A 16,571-nucleotide genomic window follows, 5' to 3' on the forward strand; every position below is an offset into this window, starting at 1 on the left:
CTGTGGGATGCTTCTGGGGCTCCTGACACCACTATCAAATACAAAAATTCAATTGTTTATTCACTAATTTACATGCATTGGTATTTTTCCTTCATGTCGGCCTGTGCGAGGTTGTTGATTCCTCTAGAACTGGAGTTACAATCAGTTATGAGCTGCATCGATTTTTTTCATTATTTTAAAAATTATTTCATATGATGAGTGTATGAAAATCTACCAATCAAATTTAAAATAGTAAAATATATCCATTTTCTTATTTTGAGAGGGGAAATACATACATACATATGACAGAGAATGAACATACACAACACATCATGCCATTCTGTCATTCTGTTCACATGGAGGTCAAGGAACAAATTAGGAGGAGTAAACTCTTTCCTTCCACCCAACTGGGCATCTCATTGTCCCTTCCCTGGTACTTTCTATGATCAACTCATGGATTTCTGCCTTAGAGGGTTTTCTTGTGGTTCTGAAACTTAGAGAATATTTTAATATTAAAGGGCACTGGGAAAATTTGTGTAGAATTTTGTTTCAAATGAATGATACTCTTAATAAAAGCTCACCCTAGGGGTAAGAATTCTTGATAGGAGGAGGGTTGCTGTGTGTCTAGCGTGAAGAAATTGCTGGTCCAGAGTAATTCATGGGAAAAGGCAAAAGTGAAGTTACTCTGCCATGCAGGTAAGTGAGTTCACTGGAAATAACCAGTGAAAAAGCACCAAGGAAGGTTCCAGGGTGAGTCATTGAAATGCCATGTTCCTTCTTGGCATTGTGCCTTTGAGAGTCTGTCCTTTGTGCCCCGTGCACTTCTCAGGTCTAAGGCTATTTGTCATTAGTGCTCTGCAGGCTCCTGTGGACAGTTCAGGTTTCAGTATTTAACCAGTTTCAGCAATCATCACGTACTTCTCCCAATATAACATTCCTACAAGGATCAAAATTTCCAAGATATTTCAGAACTTAAAAAGCCTTTGTGGTTACTGCATGTTTTAGAATACTAAGGTCTCAAAGACTAGTGAAAAACATCCAACTTAGATGAAGTACCTTGTACATTTCAATCTCTAGATACTTTTAAAACAAGAATCACTGAAAAGTTGATGCAAAATGACATGCACAGAACGTGATATACTGAGATGCATCTTTAAATTTATATAAATGTTGCACTTCAGAATCAATTATGAGCACAGTCATTCATTATACCCAGACTTTTGCTTTATTTCATACTTGTTGGCATTCAGAATATGCTATATCAAAACATGGGGCTTGACATAGGAAGTTCTTTGAGTGGATGAATGAATGTGAGGAAGGACTCATATCTTCCCCTGAAACTGCTCATAAAACCTAGAAAGGACTTCCTGACAATTTCCTGAAGCCGGTCAGAAGCACCACATGTCTCTCCATGGAGGAAAGGTGCAGCTTCACATCTGAAGACTGATGAAGGCACACAGAGAGGACATGATCCAAAAGCCCTCACTATTTGCCATTCATCTGCTTGACTCCTATTGCTTTCATTTTGACACACATTTCATTACATTCCACTTTCCATCAACTCTAGAATAAACTCTCAGGTCTACTACATGCTCTAAGAGGCACAGTGCTGGCCCTGAGCAATGGTGAATGCTCGTGGATCAATGTCATGCTGCATGGGTGAAATGACTGGGCCCACCAGGAGTTGAGTATCAGGAAAGGCCTCCAAGGTGAGAACGGTAAGGGTATTGGGAAACATATGAGATACATAAAGGCATCATTTTGTGGTAGGGAAGGGACTCTGGTGAACATGAAGGCTGTAGCCCACTCCAAGGATCAGGACCATAATAAAATCTACAGTAAGGGCCCATAATTTTGGGGCCATGGGCACCTCTGTCCCTACAGGTTGGAGAATTTGGGGACAGAAGCCTAATATGAGACCAGATGAGTGTTTGGAAGACTCCCTTTCTTTGGTAGCCTTGTTCATGTCTCTAGCTGCCTGCAGGGTCCGTAATTCCTCTTGAGATGATCTCCACAGCAGGACTGATGCCCTTTCACCATCTCCATGTTCTCCATAGGTCATTCTGACCTGCGCCTGGGATGTTACCCCACACTAAACTAAGGAGTGTCCTGGGGCTGCTGGGTGTCACTTGGGACAGTTTTTGGCAGGAGTTTGTGAAGCTTGTGTTGACTGCCATTTAAATGAGGCATGGGGACTCTTGGGGATGGATTAATTCTGTTTGCTTGCTCTTCCTGTTGAGACTTTAGACACAAGTGAGACGTTGGTGTCAAAGGCTTTGTTCTTGTCTTTCACACTTGGAAGCCTGACTAGGGGTGGCATAGACCAGAGAAAGAGACCTGTTCAAAGACAGTGCTTTGCTCACTCAATGGCTGGGCATCAATATTATATGCTTTTATATTTAATTAATTTGATTATGATTAAGTGAAGTCAAAATGTTGCTATTAATGTACATTTAAAGTACCTGACTCTTTCAATTGTAAATTAGAATATTTACTTAATATTATGTGAAAATATGCACATTTAAAGATTACTTCTTAAGCACAGGATATTCTATGTAATGAACATTCTGGATGAAAGCAATCTTAAAAAAATTATCATATGTCTAAGCAGTTTTTGGGTTTTTTTTTTACCTTAGGAAGACTTGTGCTGTGAAAGTTTGCACTAGGTAAGTGAATATGCTTTTCACTTGGTAATCTCTGTTTTGTTGTGGAGTCCCTAACAAGGAACTAAGATGGGTAGAACCAATGATAAGACTCTCCTCTTTTTAAAAAAAGTGCTCTCCTCTCAAAAACATCTTCTCTTAGCCCCACCATAATGTGTTTTATTATGCCTTCTCAGTATATCTTGGAGGTTTGTTAATTTGAAAGTAAGAAGCCCCTATAATCTCATAGGGATTGGCACTATTAGGGGGTGTGGCTTTGTTGGAGGGAGTGTGGCCTTGTTGGAGGATTATGTTACAGTGGGGGAGGTTTGAGATCTCTTATGCTCAAGCCATGCCTAGTGTCTCAGAGCACTTTTTTCTGCATGTGGATGAAGATGTAGCTTCATCTCCACATTTTTCTCCTCCAGCACCATATCTGCCTGCATGCCTCATTGTCCTGCCATGATCATAATGAACTAAACCTCTGAAACTGTAAGCCACCTGATTAAATGTTTTCCTTTGTAATTGTTGCAATGGTCATGGTGTCCCTTCACAGCAATGAAACCCTAACTAAGACAGTAGGTATCCAACATAATCACAGAGAACAATGGACTCAGGAAAGAATTCTACTTCTGGACAACCCTTTGAGCATGGACTTTGGTATAAACCAGCTCTGATGCAGAATACCTTGTAAGGGTTTGTACATTGAGGTGTATTTGTTACAAATGCTTTTAGACCTGTATCATCTTTACAGACACCACTGTAGAGGAAGCCAAGGACAATCATTTCACCATGCTAAGTAGAAATCTGGGACAGCCATGTGTCAGGCAGTGGGTAAGAACTGATCTGTTGTTCTACACTGAGTAGCAGCGTGCAGTCAGAAATACCTTTCCCTTGTTCTGCCTTTTTGCCTCCTATTACTTCAGACATGACCTTTCACCCACTGAACTAGAACTTTCCCAACACATGCAGTCAGCCTGCCCAAGCCATCTCCTTCCCATGCTACTCACCCTAGTTACCTCCATGTCTTCAAAGCCTAGTGTAATAAATGTTTCCTAAGTCTACACAGAAACATAAACTAGTCCATGCAGGAATTAACAACTCGACTTCTAGGCAACTAGAAGATGTTTTAGATAGAGACAGTGGTGGCCACTACCATCACGGAGAATGATACCTCAGGACTTATATATATTGAAGACTGCATTATTCAGAGGAGAAAAAATTTAAAATTTAAAAAATAAGTATTGAAATGATATACAGTTATAGAAAAAAGTGTTGAAGGAAGTTTTTATATTCATTTCTAGATACTGAGAGCAAAGATTGTTTCTCATGTTTCTGTTTTTTGAAAGTTACATTTTACATATTTTCTGGTAAGACAAAACAGTGTCTCTGTTGTGAATTAAAAAGTTATGCCTTTCAAACAAACATAACAGGTACTCATAGTTGAAGGTAGAAAAGAGCTAACACAGCAAGGTGGCCACTTGGAAAGTTGTGCTGCCTCCTTGGCTGGTGTCTGGGAGTTGAGATTTCAGTTTATCTTTATATTTATATACTGATGTATATGCAATTAGATATGGTTATACATATTATGTATACCATATAGATACTTATAAAAATATGCACATAACTATACCCATAGTTCTGCATACAACATGCATACCATACATATACGTACCAATACCACAAGGATTGTTTGTTTCTTTTAATTTTTTGTTATGCCAAATTATTGTACATCTAATTAATTTAATGAATATTTCTATGTGTCTGCATATGGGTGTGTGTGGGTGTGCATGTAGACAAATACATGTTTCTAAATGTATGAATGTGGGCACATATATATGAGTATAGTGTGTGAAAAAGCATGTGTGTATTGTGGCACAACAATGATGGTGCCCTGATCCTTTATGATGGGCTAATGGCACTATTACTTTTGGGTGGGGCATGCTTGATCATGCTGCATTCTGTGCATGGAATTTCCATGCTTCTAGAATACTGATGTTGTCTAAGATGTTGATAACAATGTGTACATGTTTCAGGATCTTTCTTAGATGGATATCTACAATCTATGTCACATGTTAAGCACTTCAGATAACATTTGACACCAAGCATATGTAAGTTTTCAGTTTCTCCTTCCTCTTCTACTGAACTTTCAGATTATAGTAAATCATCACCATCAAGTAAAATTAAAAACACTTACTGGCTATCCAGAACTTGGTGAAGACCAGGAAATTGTGGGTTCCCAGGATACAATGATGTTGACTGGAAGACTTCCAGGTGGGGCGTTCCTACTGCAACTGTTACCACAGGCATCCAGGCTGAGACAGCAAAGAGGAATCCCTGCTGGGCAACTGTATAACTTCTCTTCTTCCGGATTCTGCTGCTGCAGACAGGAAAAAGCATATCAAGCTCTGTGATTAGATAGCTGGTTTTATTGAGGCCACCCTCCCTAAATCCTGTTTGGGTTTGATGATAGCATAATGCTTACAGTAACTGCATCTAGAGATAACAGGAAGAAATTGCCAAGAGTTTTTCTTTTATAACTGAGATTTTATTGATTGAGGACCAGTAGAAAAATATGTTAGTTCAGTTTTGTTTTCTTCCTTTTTGCATGCCACAATTCTTAAGTGTAGGTTTCCATCTTCATAAGATAGAGGAATTGAACACTGTGATACCTTGACTAACTCTTCAGATCTCTAAGACGCCTCCTTCCCACTACCCTTAAATGTCATATTAGGGCAAGAAAAAAGCATCCATGGTAGAAAGTAAATAAATAAATAAATAAATAAATAAATAAATAAATAAATAAATAAATAAATAAATAAATAAGGAAATCCAACACTAAGGAGACTGAGTTAGAAGATTGCTGGAAATCTGAGACCAGCCTTGAGAGATAAACTGTCAGGGAAGGAGAGAGGCATGAAGGCAAAGGACAATGGGAGATTGGGAAGAGTTTTCTCAAAGTGGGATATGTCCATTGTTTTCTACTACTAATCTCCACTAGCATTTGTTAGAAAGGGTGACAACAGCTGAGGCAGAGTCAGCACCTGTCCCAGGACTCCACTTTCCAAAATGGGACAGGATGAACTGCTGTTACAGTGCTACCCAGTGAGTGACAGCCTCAGAAGTCATCAAGTACCATGAGGAGAGGAGGTAGGGAAAGCCTCATGGCTTTCTGCTTTCTGGTCAATCCCACTTCAAGTTGTGTTTAATGTTGGTGAAGGGACAGCCTGGAGGGCAAATTTCAAACAGCTCTGTTCCCCAAGCCCCAGGTACTTCAAATGGCACAATACCAGCCTCATGATAAGGGAATCTTGAAGATAAAGTGAGCATCAGAAATGATAGACCAGTATTTGAACTGTGTACATATGGCCTGAGTCTGCCCCATCCCCACTGACCTTCCTCTTCTCAGCAGTGAACTTCTGTAGTAGGAGAGGATGATTGGATAGAAAGCTGTCCCCAAGCAATGATGATACCTGTAACCTTCGGGCACCTTCCCTAATTACCACTCCAAAAATATCTACATAGCTTGACCACCTTTGTACTCCCCTGAGCAGAGTGAGGCCTGGCCTCTGTGACTTTCCATAAGGAATCATTGTCATGGTTACTTATGTGCCCTTAACAGGTTGGCAGTTTACTCTATTAAAGTGGCCTGTGGTTCACAACTATAATAATGTGAGCAGGAATCAATTTATGGTAAATCAGTGCAGACATTCTTTGTGGAAAGACCTGATCGCACATGAGTGAGTGGACAAGACAAGGAGCTTTCCTGAAAGGGATCACTAAGGCACACGGTTCATTGTTCCAGGGGTTTTCAAGGTAGAAGACAAATGACATTTTGAGAAATGTTTCCATAGCAAGGACCAAAGAAGCACCCTCATAGTGCATGCCATGAATGACCTACAGGAGGGGACACCATGCCCACCCTGCATAAGAGGCCCCATAGAGATCTGCACAACCCTCATGTGCCTATCAATGGATGACCATCCTCTGCTGTTATATTAACTGCCTGTGATATGCCTTCATGGGAGCAGATCACAGAAGGAAGGAAAGGCAGCAAGGACCTTGTTGGGACTCTAGTTTGTTATCTTCACTGAGAAGCAACAATTTCCCACATGAGCTCAGGGTGCCTCTTTACCATGACCACAGTCACCAATTCAACTGCAAGGACTCTCCCAAGCACCACAATGCCTCCCTACTTCACCTTTCTGTTTGTGTAATATGTAGTTTATTTCATCTGGAGTCTCTGCTGTGTGTGTTGGTGTCTATGCCCACTTCCCTTGGAAAGAGCCAATGTTCCTCAGAATAGACTTGAGATATAAGAGAAGGGCTGTAATTACAGTCCTCTATCAATATCCACGTTAATTTTTTTCAGAAAGGCTGAGCATAATCCAAGGCTAATTACAAATTACAAAGTAGCTTCAGGCAAACCTGGACTCAAAAGTATCCACTGCTTCAATCCTAAAAAGAAATGGGTACTAGAGAGTTCCAGAATATCAATGTAAGCAGGTTTAATTCTAACACAAAAACTGCCTGGATACCACCATACCCTGAAAATAGCCCAGGCCAACATGGTCCCTGAAAAAGCCCATGCTTAGTACCTAAAGTGAAAGTAGACCAGGATTAACCATTAAACCAAGATGTCAAGCAAAAGTATTCCAAGGCCTGAGGATGAACCTGATGAAGACCAGGAATAAAGCCTAAATTAACAATGGCTTTCCCTTATCCAGAAAGGCCAGAGACCAACCCTAAGAATAAAATTGCCAAACCCTGACATAAAAGAGGCCTGCAACAAAACCTGAAGCTAAATAAGCTCTGACCCAGAGGAAACACAGAGGTATCCCTGGGCCAGTTCATTAAATGGAAGAGCCAAGGCCAAAGGAGAAGGAAAAGTAACAAGATGAAATGCAACAAAAAGAAAAGAAAAGAATGGCCATGCCTAACTTTGACCCTGAAGGAGGCTGGCCCCAACCAAAAGGGAAATGTGTCCTACCCTATCCCTCAGAAGAAAAAGATCTGGCTCCAAGAAAGAAAAGGAGAATATCCATGCCTCAAATTTACCTGGATTAAGCCAGGACCCTCACCAAGATGAGAAGTTGGCCTCAGCATAACTCCGACCCTGAAAACTAGGCCAAATGAAGAAAGGTCGTGGGCCCAGACCAATCCCTCAAATGAGAGGCCAGGACAAAGCAAGAAAAGGGAACACAGGGGCCTAACACTTACCCTGACAAAAGCCTGAGATAAAACAAGGAGAGAAGAATACCTGGGACATTCTCTTAAATGAAAGAGGCCAAGAAAAAAAAACTGTCTGTCTATAATCCTTACCCTGATGAAGTATGGGCCTAAGCAAGAAGAGATGAGGGGCCACTTCATAACCTTAAGGCTGAAAAAGACCAGGCCAAAACCAAGAAAATTAGTGCGCCTAATTCCAGTCCTCGCTATGAATATATCTGGGGCCTAATAAAGAAGAGAAGTGGGACTGGGCCATCCCCTTAAAGAAAGAACACCCATAGAAAACCAGGAAAACATCTATGCCCAGGTCTAATCCTTATTCTGAAAACACCAAGCACCAAATGAAGGAGGTCTGGGGTAAATATTGACTGGGAAGAATTCAGAGCTCATACAAAGCTCATAAAACAAACTAGGCAAAATCAAATGTTACAAGCCAACCACAGACCTTGATGAAGAGAAACCACAAACACTAAAATCAAGAGAGCTCCTGCCAACCCAATGAGAGATATGTGGCCAGATTTAATGTTGACCCTAGGAAGTCCAGTTTGAAGAGATAATTTAAATGGAGCCTGTCCCAACCACAATGAACTCATCCTAGACCAAACACTGATCAAGTAGCCAAGGACCAAGACCTGTGTGAATGAAGTCCAGGCAATCCAAGAAGAGAAACATGCCTGACCATAAACTGCTATCAGTGGAGACCTGCAGCCTACTGAGCAAGAATTAAACTCAGAAGCCCTGAACTTTAGGATGTGTGGGCAGAATATTTTCTTCTTCATCCAACACTCTAATCAAAAGGGATCCAGAAATACCATGTTCTCAGTGGAGCCAATGGTTCCCTTACAGATGAAACCAAATGGACATCATTAACATATTTGGTAGTTAGAGGGAACTCTGATCCCAGACCTTGATATTTTATAGTCAATCAAGGCCTCAAAAGAGACACACAGAAGAATGTTTGTTGAAAATCTTAGCCACTCAAACTTCATATACAGATATAACTTGATATCCTGAGTACCAACTGTGTGGAACACATACATTTCATTTACAAGACATACCATCCTCAATACATGCACACCAGGATGTGCTACTCACCATATGATCCAAGCTCTCATCTGGGTAACCAATGAATATGGACATAGCATAATACAAATGGTGTTATACTGCACGCTGTTGTAGCCTGATAAAACTCCAAATCTTGATTCCAAATGACATTTTTAGGAACAAACAAGTCTGAAAAGTAACACCCCTTCATGATAAAGGTCTTGGAGAGATCAGGAATACAAGGAACATACCTAAAACTAATAAAGGCAGTTTACAACAAGCCCACAGACAACATATAATTAAATGAAGAGAAACTCTAAACAATGCCACTAAAATCAAGGACAAGACAAGGCTATCCACTCTCCCCATATCTATTCAATATGTACTCAAAGTCATAGCTAGAGAAAAAAGACAACAAAAGGAGAGCAAGGGGATACAAAATGGAAAGGAAGAAGTCAAGCTTTTTCTATTTCCAGATGATATGATAGTCTACATAAGTGACCCCCAAAACTCTAACAGGGAATGCCTGCAGCTAATAAACCCCTTCAGTAATGCAGCAGGATACAAGATTAACTCAAAAAAAAAAAACAGTAGCTCTCCTATATACAAGGGATAAATGGGCTGAAAAGAAATCAGAAAGACATCACCTTTACAATAGCCACAAATAATATAAAACACCTTGGGGTAACTCTAACTAAGCAAGTGAAAGAGCTGTATGATAAGAATTTTAAGTATCTGTAGAAAGAAAATGAAGAAGATATCACAAAATGGACAAATCTCCCATGCTCATGGATAGGTAATATTAACATAGTAAAATGGCAATCTTACCAAAAGCAATCTACAGATTCAATGCGTTCCCCATCAAAATCCCAACACAATTCTTCACAGACCTGGAAAGAACAATACTCAACTTCATATAGAAAAAAAATGACTCAGAATAGCTTAAACAATCCTGTACAATAAAGCAACCACTGGAGGCAACACCATCCCTGACCTCAAGTTTTGCTATAGAGCTACAGTAATAAAAACAACTTAGTATTGGCATAAAACTGACATGTGGACCAATCAATTGAATTGAAGATCCTGACATTAATCTGCATGCCTATGAACACCTGATTTTTGACAAAGAAGCCAAACCTACACAATGGAAAAAAGAAATCGTGCTGGCATAACTGGATGTCAACATGCAGAAGGCTGCAAATAGATCCATATCTGTCGCCGTGCACAAAACTCAAGTCCAAGTGCATCAAAGACCTCAACATAAATCCAGTTACATTGAACCTGATAGAAGAGAAAGTAGAAGTAGTCTTGAATGCACTGGCACAGGAGACCACTTCCTAAATCTAACACCAGTAGCATAGACACTGAGAGCAACAATTAATAAATGGGATCTTCTGAAACTGAGATGCTTCTGTAAGGCAAAGGACACAGTAAATAAGACAAAATGAGAGCCTACAGAATGGATAAAGATCTTCACCAACCCCACATCTGACAGAGGGATGATCTAAAAAATATGTAAAGAACTCAGGAAACTAGATATCAAAATACTGAACAATCAAATTAAAAATGGGGTGCAGATCTAAACAGAATTCTCAACAGAAGAATCTCAAATGACCAAAAGACAGTTAAGGAAATGTTCACCATCCTTAGCCATCAGGAAAATACAAATCAAAATGACCCTGAGATATCATCTTATACCTGTCAGAATGGCTAAGCTAAAAACACTGATAAAAGCTTATGCTGGACAGAATGCAGAGCAAGGGCAACACTCTTCGAATGTTGGTGGGAATGCAAACTTGTACAGCCACTTTGGAAATCAGTATGGAGGTTTCTCATAAAATTTGGAATCATTCTACCTCAAGAACCAGCTATACCACTCTTGGGCATATACCCAAGGAATGCTCAGTCATACTACAAGGATACATGCTCAACTACATTCACAGCAGCATCATTTGTAATAGCAAGAACCTGGAAACAACCTAGAAGACCCTCAACTGAAGAGAAAATGTGGTACATAAATACAATGGAATAATATGCAGCAGTAACAGACAATGACATCATGAAGTTTTCAGGCAAATGGATAGAACTAGAAAATGTTATCCTGAGTGAGGTAACCCAGACTCAGAAGGACAAACATGATATGTACTCACTCATAAGTGGATACTAGATGTAAAGCAAAGGATAACCAGACTACAACCCACAGCTCCAGAGAAGCTAGGTAACAAGGTAGACCCTAAGAGGGACACATGGATCACCCTGGGAGGGGAAATAGATGAGATCTCCATGAGTAAACTGGGGAGGAGGGGGGTGATTGAGGGTAGGGGGTTGGGGATGAGAAAATAAGGGAACAGGATGGTTGATCTGGAACAGGGACATAGTGGAAGAGCAATGAGATACCATGATAGAGGGAGAAATCATGGGGATAGGGTGTAACTGGGTGCTAGGGAAGTTCCCAGGACTCCATCAGGATGACCTAAGTTTAGATGACTAGCAATAGTGGAGAGAGTGTCTGAACCATCTTAGTCCAGTAATCAGATTGGTGAATACCCTGTTATCATAGAGCCTTCATCCAGTAACTGATGGAAGCAGATCCAGAGATCCACAGCCAAACACCAGGCTAAACTCTGGGAGTCCGGTCAAAGAGAGAGAAGAGGATTCTATGACCAAGGAGGCATCAAGATCATGATGGGGAAACCTACAGAGACAACCAAATCAAACTAGAGGGAACTCATGAACTTTAGACCAACAGCTATGGAGCCTCTGTGGGACTGGACTAGGCCCTCTGCATAATCAAGACAGTTGTTTAGCTTGATCTGCTTAAGGAGCCCTCTGGCAGTAGTATCGGGATCCATCCCTGGAGCATGGATGGGTTTTTGGAGCTCACTACCTATGGTGGTACACCTTGCAGAGCCATGATGCAGAGGGAGGGGCTTGGACCTGCCACTACTAATGGACCAGTCTCTGCTGACTCCCCATGAGAGGCCTTACCTTGTTGGAGGAGGGAGTACGGGGTGGCTTGATGGGGGAAATGCTGGAAAAGCAGGAGGAGGGAAGAGAGGGGTATCTGTGCTTGTTATATAAAATGAAAACAATTCTTAATGAAAAAAGAGAGAAAAATATATGTATGAGAGAAGCAGTACATTATGGCCAATTCACTGGGCATGATCGAGCTGTGCTTACAGAAGAGATGAAAATTAAATGGTTGCTTCATCAGGGACTTCAGGACTGGTGTGTGGCTCTCCAGCCTTTGCAGAGCCCAATGGAAGTAAGTGATCTTGTGGAAACAATTAACAGTTTAAGGAAAGGGTGAAATGTTGTATAACAATTTTCCTTATTATGACATGATATTCTTTTCTGATATATTTGGGATTATAATCACATTATTTTCTCTTCTCATTCATCCTTCTAAACCTTCCCTATAGTCTTCCTTGCTCTCTTTCTAATTTATGACCTGCCTTTTCATTAATTGCTGTTATAAGCTTATACATATGTGTGTGTATGCATGTAGTTATATATTCCTAAATGTAAATAAATCATTCTGTATAGCTAGAATATATATTTTCAAGACTTATCATTTGATATTGAGTATCCAACTGGTGTGCTCTTCCCTGGGTAGGGCTATTTCCTTAAGTCTCAGAAAGTTCTATGGAGGTTCATAATACCCAGCAATTAAACTATGGCTGGGAAAACTGAAACTTACAGGATTAACAAGGTCCTTCCACTCCCAAGGTTAAATAGGTGGTAACTAAGGAGAACTGAAGAAATGAGACCCTCTGTCTCATTCAGCTGCAAACAAGTTATGCAGACACATTCAGAATTCTACTCTTCATGAGTCACCCATTCTAATGTGAGACATTGTGATGCCACACATTACAGATATTCATATTCTTATAATTAATTCCAGACCTATTCTCCTGTATTAATCTCAATAAACTCATTAATTTGAGGGAATAGGAATTACACAGTCTTCCCTGTGAGGCAGACAGATAAAGGGGAACTGATAAGTAATACAAAAAGCCAACTTCTGGCTTCCTTTTTATTTTCCGTACTGAGACAAAGGCTTAGTAAGCTTTGTCTTCCACCAGCAGACTGCCTCTTCCAGCTGTCTGGTTCAGGACAGATAGGTATGTTCACAGTCAGTCGCGAACATGGTCACCTGAAGCTGCAGGTGATCACAGCTCTTGTGAGTGAGCAGTGGCTTATGTCATGTCCAAAAGACACTCAGGGCCCATTTCCACGAAGTTTCCTATGGCTAACAGAAGTGGTTAATCTACAGGTCCCATTTAGCAATGAGCATTCATGGTCACTTCAACATTCTAATGTTATGAGGCTGTGCATTCACTGATGCCTACTATCGAAAGAAGGACCTCTGACCAAGACTGAGAGCTGAAGAGATCTAGATGTAGAAACAGAAATATTTACAAAGCAGTTGCTATTACAAATAGTAACAATAGTAGCATCATCTTAAGGGTTATGACCTGTCAAGCCAGTGACTTTTGACCAGGTACACAGTACTAGGTATTAATTCCTTCCTATAGTGCAGGCCTCACGATCAGAAGGAAGTTAATTAAACAGTGACTCCCATGTCACTATTGCACCAGTGATTTTCTCATATTCTGTAGGCCACCACTTCAATTATATTTGCTTATGCTGAAATAAAAAGTCATAATTTCATTAGATCCTATTTGTGGATTTTTGGTCTCATTTACTATTGGATGAGAGTCCTACTCAGAAATCCCTTACCTGTTCTTGGAAGTGGGACTATTTTCTCTACTGTGACCTTTGACAATTTCAGGGTATCAGGTCTTATTTTGACTTCTATGATACATTTAGTGCAGAGCTTGCGTATGGTAGAAGATAAGGAGCAGAGTTTCATTTTCTGCATGCTGAAAACAATTTTTCATAATGGCCATATCTGAGACAGTATTTCAAATGCCAACATATATGTGAGATACAAATATGTGTGCAAAGTTATACTAGGTACTCACAAGTGCATTCTGCTTACCAAGTGGACCACTTTGAGGGAACCAGCCATGCAGTAATATGAGGTCAAGCTCTGACCACTCAGAGTAAGGAAGGCATGGCAATCACTTGCATTAAAATAAATTTGCAACAGGACTTACAGCCTGGCTCAAACACTACAGATTTTGTGGTCATTTTTGGGTCCCCAAACCCATTCTCACACTAGTAAAATAAAATAACGTAAACACAGAAGAAGACAAATGATCCTTTGGTGATGAATAATATTTAGATTGCCCCATAATTCCAGCTTTAAGTGTCTTTTTAATGATTACAATTTTCACCAAATCTAATTGTTTAATGCTGCACAGGAAGTGTAAAAAGAGCATATATGCTATGTTTATTGTAAAATAAACATCCTGAGTACTGTGGATGCTATAATGATGGCTATGAATGAAAATTTAACATAGACATACCAGCTGTGTCACTCCTGGGTGTGCCTACTTCTAAAAGTGAACTCACTATTCTGATCATGTATATGTGTGTATGTGAGTTTGTGTGTAATTTTTATCATTGTGCTACCTACAACACAGATGATTTATGGAATGAACTTAGATGACCACCAATACACTAATGGATAAAGAAAGCATGAAATACATAAATAATCCAAGATAATTCAATAAAGAAAAACTATAGAAAAAATTAATTATATAATTCTCGAGAAAATTGCTGCAACTATGTATCATCAAACTTAAGAAATAGACAATTCTCCAAAATACAAATATCCCATATCTTCTCTCATAAATGGAATCTAGAAAAAATATCAAAGTAGAAGGAAAATTTTTGAGGAAGCGTGAGGGCACATATTTTAGATGGAGGGAGTATAACAGGGTAGTGAGGGGATGTATATGAACAAATTACTGACTTTGTATAATTAATATGTACAGAATAATAAGATTAATTTCAAAAGTAACAAAACAGAAAAAGAATTACTTATATGCATAAGGGCTTATAGATTTTAATAAAACGAAACATAATGACTACATTTTTACTATCTTCTAAACTTCTCTTAAAATGTTTGAATGATGGGGCTAGAGTTGGCCTCACAGAAAAACACACACTGTACTCTTTCAAAGAACCTGAGTTCAGTTTCCATCACCCATCGCAGTGATTCATAACCAAACACCAATGTCCCTAGTTCCAGGAAATCTGAAGTCTCTCCTTATCTCTGTGGGAACTGCTCTCCTGTGCACATACCTCCCCCTATAAACACATATGTGGAATTTTAAAAGTATTCTCTCCAAATTTCCCTATTGAGTTTTCTGGAACCAGTGAGGCAGAGAGGGTTGCATGGATGCTGTACATGACGTCAGTTCATTCTCACACTCTCAGTTGTAAGAATAAAGGAGTGTAATTAATAAATTATAAGTACTATAAGGTCATTCTGGAACCCAGAATCCTAAAAGATTTACAGTAGTATATAAAATAATTGGACCATGTAAGAAATCTGAGTTGTATAAAGTTGATGCAAATAAATCTGCATAAAATTTAAACATTATAAGGGCTTTCTTGGCATTTCATTAGTTTTAGTCACTGAAAGTTACAGTGTGCCTAAATTCCATTACCACATTGTCATACGTCATGTATATTTAATTAAGAAGGATTACAAAAGCTTTGAAGTCCACCATAACAAAAGACAGAAGTTTTGGCATGAATAATCTGTAAACTACAAACTATTATTTGGTCTGGCTGACACAACACATAATGGATGAGCTCCAGAGGTCTGGCAGCTTCTGACATAAGTCACCAAGGAAGGAGCTCTGAGTCTAGTAGCCCATGGGCCTCCAGTGCCTAAAAAAAAGCTATTAATTTTTTTTAAAAGATGTCTAAATAACAAGCTACGTGAGGGGATAAATAGAATAAAAACCCAAAAGCAGACACAGAAAGACATTCTGGACAGAATGTGTGAAGTTAAAACTATCAAGACAGAAGACTCAAACTAACCATGTAATTGCATTAAACATAAAGGTCTAGATGAGAGAGAAATTGCCAGACTAGATAAACAACCACAAAAGATTTCACTCTATGATGAATAGAAAACAAATGTATGGGCAGAGTATCAGAGTAAGGAGGCAGGAAAAGGCAGAGTTCTTTAAAATGTCCTAGTACCCATGTTACCACCAAAGTAAACTGCTGAACAATAAGTTTTACTAGGGAAAGTATCTATTATGAATAACACAAATATTATAATACACATGTGTGTGGTGAAAAGGGGTCAATTTTCCAGGCAGACAGAACACTCCACTTGAAAAGTATTTAACTACGAATCCCCCAACCTGGATGAGAAAGTGAATGGAAACTGGCAAATCCACAATTAAAGTTGGAGATGGGAGTCGACAGAACAAAAGGAGGGAAAGTCCAACAGCTTCACTTGCAAATGTTTGTTGTATAACGAGATGTTGGTCAGGTTCAAGGTCCCTGGCTTCAGTACACCATCAATGTTAGACCCGCATGAGATACAGCAGCTCCTAATGCCACTAAGATGATGGAGAGATGATGGAGAGGTGGGAAAGATGGGGGTCGGGGGAGTGAAGTGCTTTACTTTTTCTTCTTTTTAATTATTGTTTATATTGTCTCATTTATATTCCCCTTTTCTTTCCTTTGTGGGGGGACTCTAAAAGAGTGAGAGGCAGATATGGAATCTCATGACTAGGTGGA

The 16,571-nt window shown here is 39.6% G+C and overlaps 1 protein-coding gene across 11 annotated transcripts in view; it reads right to left on the minus strand.

The window, feature by feature from the left end:
- Positions 1–16,571, minus strand: part of LOC121826150 (uncharacterized) — a 219,419-nt gene that overhangs the window by 96,823 nt on the left and 106,025 nt on the right. For 7 of the 11 annotated variants that reach the window (XR_013045760.1, XR_013045752.1, XR_013045751.1 and 4 more), the window contains one exon: positions 4,819–5,001. The exons of 2 other annotated variants lie outside the window; for them this stretch is intronic. The gene's annotated coding sequence lies outside the window, so the exon portion shown is untranslated. Of the gene's footprint in view, positions 1–4,818; positions 5,002–13,637; positions 13,735–16,571 lie in introns of all 11 variants that reach the window. 2 more of the 11 variants (XR_013045754.1, XR_013045753.1) reach the window with 1 other exon arrangement.

This window comes from Peromyscus maniculatus, chromosome 18 (assembly GCF_049852395.1).
Source record: "Peromyscus maniculatus bairdii isolate BWxNUB_F1_BW_parent chromosome 18, HU_Pman_BW_mat_3.1, whole genome shotgun sequence".
Taxonomy (NCBI): Eukaryota; Metazoa; Chordata; class Mammalia; order Rodentia; family Cricetidae; genus Peromyscus; species Peromyscus maniculatus.